Source organism: Apium graveolens, chromosome 9 (assembly GCF_009905375.1).
Source record: "Apium graveolens cultivar Ventura chromosome 9, ASM990537v1, whole genome shotgun sequence".
Taxonomy (NCBI): Eukaryota; Viridiplantae; Streptophyta; class Magnoliopsida; order Apiales; family Apiaceae; genus Apium; species Apium graveolens.
In genome coordinates, this window is record NC_133655.1 from 3,140,387 (window position 1) to 3,152,272 (window position 11,886).

Below are 11,886 nucleotides of genomic sequence, written 5' to 3' on the forward strand. Positions count from 1 at the left end.
GTTGTACAATATTTTTCAACACTAAATATTTTTTTATAATTTTTTTATTTCTAGTTTTAAATATATTTTTTTCAAAATATTAATTCTATAATTTTTCAAGTTTCTTATATATATATATATATATATATATATATATATATGAGTTAAGTTCTATTGAGTCCTTGTTTTTAGCTGAGTACGTGAGTTCATATATGTTTTGCAAGTAAAATAGTATAAAAGAAAATTGTAAAACGTATTATAGTGTGAATCATATTCTACAAATATCATTATTTTAATAAATATCTTGCAAATCTCATACATTTGACAAGTTGAATATTGTTGAATATATGATTTTATTATATGGTTTTATTGAACATGATCAGTTTGAAAAACATACGTATTCACGATTCAACTTGCTAAACATTAATGATATAACACCATAACACACGTTTATATCGCGTAGTTTATTATTTTAGTTTTTAAATTATTAGAAACATAAAACCTAAACCATTAGATTGGATTTGTAATATAAAGTTAGGATTTTGGATTTCAGAACTCCACAAAAGAAATAGGGACTTTATGTATATGATTACTTATAATAACCATATCAAACTGAATAATATAAAATTTAGGATTTGTCTCACAAATATTTGAATAGAAATATATCTTTAATTAAATAATATAATAAATAAACTATTTTTTATAAAGAAGCATCAAATGTCTTACCATTTTTCAAATAACATGTTAATGAAAATTATTAATTTTACTTTATAGTTGTAGTTTAATTTTTTCTAAAGAGAATGAAAAAAATAGGACTTTAGGAACACCTCTGATAGGGATAAATGAATCCTGATTCTGTAAATTAAATATTATATTAATTATACATGATTTGGGTTGCTAGGCCCAATAAGAAGATGTATGACATTCAGACCAAAAAGGTTAACACATGGATCAGGCCTGATAGAACAAAGAAGGCCTAAAAATCCTAAATATTAATTAATTTCGTAATTAATTAATAAGGGAAAAATCAGCTGTTGAGAAGAGTCCCAATAAGGACATAAATCCTTGCAGATTAGCCTCTAAGGAACCTGGAAGGATAAGGAATCAATTTCCAACTATTTAGGACTCCAAAGTCCATTCTAATTCTGAGACTTGGCTACCAAGTCTCCTATACCAAGTCCAATTCAAGGACCACCAACATCTATATAAGGGGCCTTACCCCACAAATAAGAACTACGTTTTTTGACTTGATCCTTGGCAATCAGCAAGGTACGTAGACATCTTGTTAAGGCAGATTGAGTCACGAAACACAAGAGCAGTCAAATTGAGCCTTGAAGCTCACGTTCCTTAGTTATAAATACAGCAATCATATACCTTAGTTTTTAATCCATAACATTTGGCGCCGTCTGTGGGAAAGCACAACAACAACCATGGCGAGAACACGGAGAACAATTAGAGCTCTTGAGGAAGGAACACCATCGGGGACAACCCAAGTGATTTCGTCAACCGTGGAGGTACCTCCTCATTCAACTTATGCAGCCACCCAAGGAGAAGCCCAGATAGGGGTAACTGAACCTCAGCCACAAGGGACGATTCCCTCGGCTATTCAAGGTACGAATCCCCAAGTTCAACAACTACATGCACCTGTGAATTCTCGACCCATTGGGTACGAATATTCAACTGTTGTGACTACTAACCACCCTTATGGGATGCCCCTTTACCCCGAGGTTGGAGGAAGTGGACATGCTGGACGGAGTGAAACACGGGGGCGATCGCCCCCTACATACGAGGTTTGGCTCCTATCCCTGAGGATCAGGAATTTTCTGGCCCTTGCACTAAGAGAGACTCTGAATCTTCGGATGATGAAGTAGCCCCAAGAAGGAGACGTGGTGGCAAAGAGCCGATGGCTGATGGTAGCCAACGTCCTAGGAGCACCTAAGGGACAAATCCCCAAGAAGTACAGGAAAGGATCAGGGCTCACGAGGCTGAGATTCAAAGGCTGAAGCGCGACTTGGAGGCGCACCAGACCACCAGACCCCCACTACCTCCTAGGGGGAGAAATCCTCCACCTATCATAGACCTGGATGGACCGACACGGAGAAGGGATGTTGTCCCAAGGGCTGATCCTAGCAATCTTCTTCCCCTTGGAGATCCTGATGATCCTACTCCGCCCTTCACTGAAGAAATAATGAATGCCCATATCTCAAGAAAGTTCAAGATACCAACTATCAAATCTTATGAGGCACGGGAGATCCCGCTAATCATGTTAGGACATTCTCTAATGCACTGCTGTTGCAGCCCGTGAATGATGCTATTAAGTGTCGGGCCTTTCCTCAAACCCTGTCGGGTATGGCTCAAAGGTAGTATAGTCGTTTACCCCCAAACTCTATTGGGTCCTTCAGAGAATTAAGTCAGGCTTTTATTAAGCAATTTATCAGTGGGAGAGTGCATGAGAAAAGTTCACCATCCCTCATGAGCATTGTGCAGGGAGCAAAGGAATCCTTAAGAGACTACTTGAATCGTTTTATAAAGGAAGCTTTAAAAGTCCCGGACTTTGATGACAAGGTCGCAATGATAGCACTGCAACAAGGAACTAGGGATGAGTTTGTCAAGATGTCCTTGGCCAAACGCCCCCCTGAAAGCATGTTGCAGCTCCAGAATAGGACAGGGAAGTACATCAAGGTGGAAGAGAGCATGAGGAAGACCGTAGTGAATAATGAGCCCACTGGAGGCAAGAAGCGGAAAACTGACCTGGAATATATCGCTAAGGACAAGTATCCTAGAAACCAGCAAAACCCTGATTCAACCCCCAAGAAGGGAGGACCTGGGCAAAAGTTCACTGAATACGCTAAGCTGAATGTTCCTAGAAGCCAGATCTTGATGGAAATCGAGAAAGATCGAGATATTCGTTGGCCTAAGCCCTTGAAGGCTGATCCTGCCAAGCTAGATAAGAGCAAGTATTGCAGATTTCACAAAGATGTCGGTCATGACACCGATGAGTGTAGACAACTGAAAGATGAAATTGAGTTCCTCATTCGAAAAGGAAGATTGAACAAATACACTGGAGAAGGAGGGGATAGGAATAACAATGGAAGAAAGAACTTTGAAGATCGTAGGAGGGACCAAGACGATCAGGGGCGGAATCCCCAGCCTAGAGGACCGGTTATAAATATAATTTTTGGAGGGCCACGACCTCGAGGGCCTGTGATAAACACAATCTTTGGAGGACCAACTGCTGCTGGATTATCCAGGAACTTCAGAAAAGCATATACTAGAGAGGTTATGCATATTGTTGGAGAAGCCCCGAAGAGGGCCAGGACAGAAGTGACATTGGCTTTTGATGATTCTGACCTAGAGGGTGTGAAATTTCCTCATGACGATCCGCTGGTCATAACACCGATAATAGGAAATAGCCCGGTCAAGAGAGTCTTTGTGGATAATGGGGCTTCAGTGGATATTTTGCTTCATGACACCTTTCTAAGGATGGGATATAACGACTCCCAATTGACCCCAACCGACATGCCGATATATGGATTTGCGGGAGTAGAGTGCCCCGTGGAAGGGATAATCAAGTTGCCAACCACCATAGGTCAGGAACCAAGGCAAGCAACACAGATGTTGGACTTTGTGGTGGTAAAGGCTAGTTCAACTTATAATGCTATCATGGGGAGAACATGGATACATGCCTTCAAGGCAGTCCCATCTTCCTACCATTCAGTTATGAAATTTCCCACCCGAAATGGGATTGGAGAAGAGAGAGGAGATCAAAAAATGGCAGGAAGCTGTTATGTAGCCTCTTTGAGGGCAGATGGAGTTGGGGGGCAGGTTCTTCCTATTGAAGATCTGGATATCCGAGAGAATGATGAGAAAAGAGGAAAGCCATCGGAAGACTTGGTTTCAATTCCTTTAGCCCCCGAAGATCCTGAGAAGGTGACTTTTATTGGAGCCACGCTCGAGGAGCCCCTTAGAGGGAAGTTGGTGAAATTTTTGCAAGAAAATAGTGACGTATTTGCATGGTCAGCAGCTGATATGCCAGGCATAGACCCGGAACTGATTACTCACAAGCTGAATGTGGACCCGAATCGGAAGACAGTGAAACAAAAGAAAAGAAGTTTTGCTCCAGAAAGGCAAGAAGCTATAAAACAGGAGGTTGAGAAGCTCTTAGAGGCTGGTTTCATTGAGGAGATACAGTTTCCTGAATGGTTAGCAAACCCGGTAATGGTGAAGAAGGCCAATGGAAAATGGAGGATGTGTATAGACTTCACTGATCTGAATGATGCATGCCCTAAGGACTGTTTTCCGTTGCCAAGGATTGATACTTTGATAGATGCCACTGCTGGGCATGAGATGCTGAGCTTCATGGATGGATTTAGTGGATACAATCAGATTAAGATGCACAAGGATGACATTCCAAAGGTATCATTCATCACTGACTTTGGTGTTTATTGTTATCTTGTTATGGCATTTGGTCTTAAGAATGAAGGAGCCACCTATCAAAGATTGGTAAATAAAATTTTTAAGGATCTTATTGGTAAGACTATAGAAATCTATGTTGATGACATGTTAGTCAAGAGTCTAGTAAAGACTGATCATATAACCCATTTAAGGGAAGCTTTTGAGGTCCTGAGGTACCACAAAATGATGTTAAATCCTACGAAGTGTGCTTTCGGAGTAGGATCTGGAAATTTTTTGGGATTGATGGTCTCTAAGAGAGGGATCGAGGCCAACCCCGATAAAATAAAGGCAATCCTGGACATGGAGCCACCAAAAACTGTCAAGGATGTTCAGAAGCTCACAGGAAGGGTTGCCGCGCTGGGACGATTCATCTCCAAGTCAGGAGACAAGTGCTTGTCGTTCTTCAAGTCCTTAAAGAACGTTAAGGATTTTGTATGGAGTGAAGCAAGCCAGAAGGCATTTGAGGAGTTAAAGAAATATATGGCCCATGCCCCGTTGTTAGCCAAGCCAGCTTTGAATGAAGTTTTATACTTGTACCTGGCCGTTTCAGAGAATGCCTTGAGCGCTGTATTGGTTAAGGAGGAACTGAAAATCCAGAAACCCGTATATTATGTCAGCAAAATTCTGCATGGAGCTGAGTTGAATTATTCAACTATTGAGAAGTTTGCTTTAGCTCTGGTAATGGCTTCAAGAAAGCTTCGTCCTTACTTCCAGGCTCATCAAATTGAGGTTCTGACAAATCAACCCTTGAGAAATATAATCCATATTCCTAAGGCTAGTGGGAGACTGATCAAATGGGCAATAGAGCTGGGGGAATTCGACATCAAGTATAAGCCACGAGCGGCAATAAAAGCCCAGACATTGGCTGACTTCGTGGTGGAATGTACCATACCCAACCAAGAAGTCGGGGGGCAGGAAGATACCATACCTCAGGACAAGGAAGTTAATAAGGGGGACAAAGAAAAGGATGATAAGAAGAACGAATATTGGGTTCTCTATTTTGATGGAGCATCAAAAACAAATTTAAGTGGGGCAGGTTTGGTTTTACAAAGCCCTGATGGGTTCTTAATTGAGTATGCCATGATGTTAGACTTCCCATCCACAAACAATGAGGCAGAATATGAAGCCCTGATAGCTGGTCTTGGCTTAGCAGGGACACTTAGAGTCAAGAACTTAAAAGTCTGTGGAGACTCGAAGCTGGTCATATCCCAGGTGAAGGGAGAGTTTGAGGCAAGGGATGATACGATGGCTAAGTATGTCCGCCTAGTAAGGGCCGTGATGACCCAATTCGACGAATGCCATGTTGAGCACATTCCAAGGGACGAAAATGCTAAGGCAAATACATTATCAAAGTTTGCTTCATCTGAGATAGAAGAAAGTTCAGGAAGTGTGTACTTCCGCGTCCTGAAGACACGGAGCATTGATGTTAAGCTTGTAGCTCTTATAGGTCTGGGGGCGTCATGGATAGATCCCATTAAGACTCATATTCAAACCGGTTGGTTGCCGAATGATGCTACTGAAGCACGAAAATTGGTTGTTCGAGCACTAAGATACTCATTGATAGATGGAATTCTGTATAAAAGATCTTTCGTGGTTCCCTACTTAAGGTGTCTCAGGCCCGATGAGGCATGCTTGACTCTTGAAGAGGTACATGAAGGCATATGTGGGCAACACTTGGGGGCAGGGCCTTAGCTCATAAGATAACCCATTTAGGCTTCTATTGGCCAGAAATGATGGTTGATGCCAAAGAATATGTGAAAAAGTGTGACCGCTGTCAGAAGCATGCACCAGTCATTAGACAACCCCCCGAGATGCTGACCTCCATCAACTCGCCCATCCCCTTTGCTATGTGGGGAATGGATATACTGGGGTCTTTCCCCATGGCCACGACACAAAGAAAGTTCCTGATTGTAGCCATTGATTATTTTACTAAGTAGATTGAAGCCAAGCCTTTGGCCAAAATCACAACTAAGCAAGTTGTACAATTCCTGTGGGAAAATATCATGTGCCGGTATGGAATTCCCCGCATCATAGTCACTGACAATGAAACACAATTCAATAATGAGGAATTCAAGAAGTATTGTGAGGAGAATGAAATTGAGTTGCGATTCACCTCTGTGGCTCACCCGCAAGCCAATGGGCAAGCGGAAGTGGAGAATCGAATAATCCTGGATGGACTAAAGAAGAGGATCAAGAAGTCAAGGAATAACTGGGTGGATGAAATACTCCCAATACTATGGGCCTATAGGACTACCTGTAGAGTCACGACTGGAGCAACTCCCTTCATGTTAGCATATGGTGCAGAAGCAGTTGTTCCTGTAGAGATATCACATTCCTCCCCCAGGATTCAAGCTTTCAATGCTGAGGAAAATGAAGAAGGGCAAAGGTTAGCCCTGGATCTAATTGATGAAGTACGAGACGAGGCACATGCGAAGATAATGGAATATCAGAAAAAAGCTTCGTTCTACTACAACCTAAGGGTTAAAGAAAGGTTATTCAAACAAGGTGACTTAGTCTTGAGGAAAGTGGAAGCTTCTGGTGTAGGGCAGAACGGGAAACTTGCCCCAAATTGGGAAGGGCCATACAAAGTCAAGAGCGTTCAGGGTAGAGGAACCTACAAGCTGGAGACTATGGATGGTTTTGAAGTCCCGAGAATTTGGCATGCCCAAAACCTGAGGGTTTACTATGTGTAAAACAGTTAAAGTACGATTCTCACTTGTTAGAGTGACAAGTAGGTTTAAAAGCACCTTGAAGCTTTGCTTGCTTAGGATTTTTTATAGAAGATATGTTTAGATTTTATCAGGGTTGAACCCATTTCATGTAAGGTATCAAGAATACCAAGTTATAATAAAAAGCGTTCGACTTAATATTAGCCTATTATATTGATGCATTGTGAAGGATAAAACCAAGTTATAAACTTGAGTTTGAAAACTCATAAAAAATACGATGATGTTTGGGCAAATACAACTGAGAATAATAAAAGTCAATTACAAATTTAAATATTATCTAGGAAAGAAGAAATACATAAAACTTAGGCCTTGGAAGGCTCAGATTCTTCGGAACCACTATCCGAAGTCTCCTCGGATGTCCCTTCAGTCGGTCCCTCGGATGTCTCTTCGGAAGTCTCCGCAGAGGTTCCCTCGGAACTGTCCTCGGACGCCTTGGAGGCCGCAGAAGATGCTGGTTTAGGAGACGCTGGCTTTAGAAGCCCTTCCACCCTGGCCTTCTTTATAACAGGCTCGGTCTCCTCCTCAGAAGAAGATTCCTCCTCTTCAGAGCTGGATTCAAGCTCTTTCTTTTTTTGGCCTTGGCCCTGGCTTTTTGATGGGCCATCCTTAATCAGATCGGCTAGTTTATCTGCAACACCCCCAAGTGCTGGAACTCGCACAGGACAAGGGAAGGAAGATTGTTCAAGGACTTCTGGAAACTCGTCCTGGATAGCCTCCACAGCGGCGTCCCAGCCTTCCTTGTAGTTGACTGGATGTAGGAGGGCATCATGCTCCACCATTAAATCCTTAAATTCCTGAGTGTCCATTCAGCCGTCAAAAGCTTTATTTTTTTGAGCCTTGAGGATAACATTCTCAGCCCGGGCCGTTTCAAGGTCAGAAGTTGATGAGGCGAGTAGGGCTTCAAGAGCCTCTATCCTCTGGTTGGCCTCCTCCAACTTCTTGTTCGCATCCTCTAGGCCAACTTTCCAAGCCTTGGCTTGGTGAATCGCCCCATGAAAATGGACGTTCTCCTACAAGTTACAAAGTAAAAGTGAGAAATAAGAAAAATTACGGCAAAAAACTATGAATGCCAAAAGAAAAAGGTGTACCGTCGCCAAAGCCTGAGCTCCGAAAAGCTCGTTAGCCTCCAAGTCATGTTGAAGGACAAGGTCGTGATAGTCAACAAGGGAAATGGAATGCATAGACCATTCCTTGGCAAGCGCTGTGTTGCCAACAATCGAATCCTTGCCCTGGATTCCCCAAGCGGGTTGGAAGAAAGCCCCTGGTTTTTGTTTAGTACGTAAAGGTTGGCTGGGGCCTTCCTCGCCTGGTTCCTTCGCCTGGAGTAGGAACTCCGGGAAACGATCCCCGAGGCGCGGGTCTTTGAAGACCTTCCCAGAACGTTTCATCCTGGTTGTCTCCAGGTTTTTAGGCCTTGTAGCCTCTTCAATCTTCTCAGCCACTGCAACAAATAAGGTAAGTGAGTTGCGAAATTAGCAAAGTAAAAGATGGAAGAAACGAAGACAACTAGAAAAGGAAGGAAACATACTCTTTCTAGGAACGGGAGAAAGGCCACGTTCTACAAGAACGGTCTCCCTGATGAGATCCCAAGAGTGGGAAGTCCCATTATCTTGGGTAAGGAGGTTGAAAGCTTTGGACTCCTCCTCAGACAAAACTATATCGTTAGGGCTCCCATCTACAGCTAGCCCAAAAGATGAACGAAAGAGGGTGCCCCAATCACCGCCCTCCCAAAGAACGTACAGAAAATCTTTCTTCCACCCCAAATTATTGTCAGGGATGGACTTCCCATTCACTATGTGGGGAACAATTGGACGCTGGTTCAAAGAAACCCACCCCAGATTCTTGTCGGGACTGTTTTTGAACTGAAAAATCTTTCTAAAAATGGCTACCGAAGTAGGAACGTTGTGCTTGGAGCATTGCGACAAGTAGCACAGAATCAACCTCCAAGAGTTTGGAGGGAGTTGGAAAGGGCTGATCCCCACATCAGCTAGCAAAACAGGGATAAATGGGTGAAAGGGGAGTCTAATACCTGACCTTAGAGTGTCCCTGTAGACGCATAGTGCATCCTTCCTCCATTGACAGGCCCTGTCGGCGGACCCGCAAGAACTAGCTTGAAAGGTTCCTTGATTTTGAAACAATCACTCAACTTGTCCAGCTCCTTTATATCCCGCACGATACTGATATGGTCGTGCGCATCTAAATGCGCATCAGACGGGTACTCGTCCCCCCGGGTGTTGATCATATCAATCAAGGAAGTGTACCTTGCTCTAATGGGGAATTCATTGGACTTTCTGGTCACGTTCATCTTGGCCAAACGAGTTTCTTATCATCCATATGAAAAAAGGGCACATACGAAGATAATTTTAAATGCAAACTATGCAAAAACAAGCACAAGAAGAAAAAAGAGAAAAGTGTTTACCTGAAGAAATGTTGTTAAAAGAGGTTGGCTTGCTAAATGGAAGCTTTGGGGCTCAAAATACTCCGACCTACAGTTATTTCTCTGAGATCCTTAACAGAAGAAAAAAGAAGGAGAATTTAGAAATGAGAAAGTGAGGAGCAATAGACTTTACTCACTCCTTTATATTGAAGAAAAAGTAAAGTTGAAGGGACAAAAAGCCCAGTAAGATTAAAGGCTCAAAGAAGGAAGCCCAGAAATGGAACGTTCCAGAATACTCCAAGGAATTCCAAAGGAAATAAATAAAAATTCCCGAGAATTCTAGAGAATTCTAAAGAAGGTTTTTTAACATATTAAAGTCCAAATTAATATGGAAGAGGCCCAATAGGAGGCCCAAATCCAATTAGGATTTGGAAAAATAGAAGGCCCAAATCCAATTAGGATTTGGAAAAATAGAAGGCCCAAATCCAATTAGGATTTGAAAAAATAGAGGCCCAAATCCAGTTAGGATTTGGAAAAATAGAAGGCCCAAATAAGGCCCAATCCAAATTGAATTAGGAAGAAGCCCAATACTGATCAGGATTGAGGTCGAATTCCAGGTCGTGAGTTCTATTCGAAATCTTTCGAACAGGTGCCCAAAAATTATAAGTAAAAAAGACCAGGATTGAGGTCGAATTCCAGGTCGTGAGTTCTATTCGAATTCTTTCGAACAGGTTCCCAAATATTATGAGTAAAAAAGACCATGATTGAGGTCGAATTCCAGGTCGTGAATTCTATTCGAATTCTTTCGAACAGACACCCAAAAATTACGGGTAAAAAAGATCAGGATTGAGGTCGAAAACCAGGTAAATAAGGCCAGGATTGAGGTCGAATTCCTGAATCAAGCACAATATTTTTCGAGAATAAGCACAGAAATCTCGATTAAAATCCAGGTCGAAAGTTCGACTGGGATCCTGGTCGAAATCCAGGTCGTGAATCCTAGTCGAAACCTTACGATCAGGAAACAAATAAGCACAGAAATCTCGACTAAAATCCAGGTCGAAGGTTCGACTAGGATCCTGGTCGAAATCCAGGTAGTGAATCCTAGTCGAAACCTTACGACCAGGAAGCAAAGAAAGACACAAATTTCGACCAAAATCCAGGTCGAAAATTCGACTAGGATCCTGGTCGAAATCCAGGTCGTGGATCCTAGTCGAAATCCTTCGACTAGGATTGAAAGGCTGGCCCAAAATTCGACTAGGATCCTGGTCGAAATTTCGACTAGGATCCTGGTCGAAAAAGGGATGAAAATTGAAAAATGTATGTGAAAAATTGCAGAAAATTTGGAAAAATCTCGGAAATAAAGGGAAAATTCCTGAAGAATACCAGAAAAATCCTAAAAATAGGGAAAATGTAAGAAAATAAAAAGGAAGTTTTTAAATCGTTGTAAACGTGTAGGTCGCTCCACACTTTACGCAAAACGATACCCTGTAAGCAAATGAATGAACTTAACTTTTGCGAAATCTTATACGGTTTCCCAAAAGTTGGGGGGCAAATGATAGGGATAAATGAATCCTGATTGTGTAAATTAAATATTATATTAATTATACATGATTTGGGCTGCTAGGCCCAATAAGAAGATGTATGACATTCAGACCAAAAAGGTTAACACATGGATCAGGCCTGATGGAACAAAGAAGGCCTAAAAATCCTGAATATTAACTAATTTTGTAATTAATTAATAAGGGAAAAATCAGTTGTTGAGAAGAGTCCCAATACGGACATAAATCCTTGCAGATTAGCCTCTAAGGAACCTGGAAGGATAAGGAATTAATTTTCTACTATTTAAGACTCCAAAGTCCATTCTAATTCTGAGACTTGGCTACCAAGTCTCCTATACCAAGTCCAATTCAAGGACCACCAACATCTATATAAGGGGCATCACCCCACAAATAAGAACTACATTTTTTGACTTGATCCTTGGCAATCAACAAGGTACGTAGGCATCTTGTTAAGGAAGATTGAGTCACGAAACACAAGAGTAGTCAAATCGAGTCTTGAAGCTCACGTTCCTTAGTTATAAATACAGCAATCATATACCTTAGTTCTTAATCCATAACATTTTTATAAATTAACCATCATTGAATAATATTTTAAACCTAATTTTTTGAAGTGAAACATTAATAAATAAACCGATTTAGTATATCTTCGTAGTTTTAACGGAGTTTGGGACATCTAATGTCAAATTTTGAATATATTTAAATATTGGGTCAAGTTTCAAATGTAATAATGTAAAATCAGTAACTTAGTAATTTTGATACATAATATCAATTGACTTGATCGTATAAA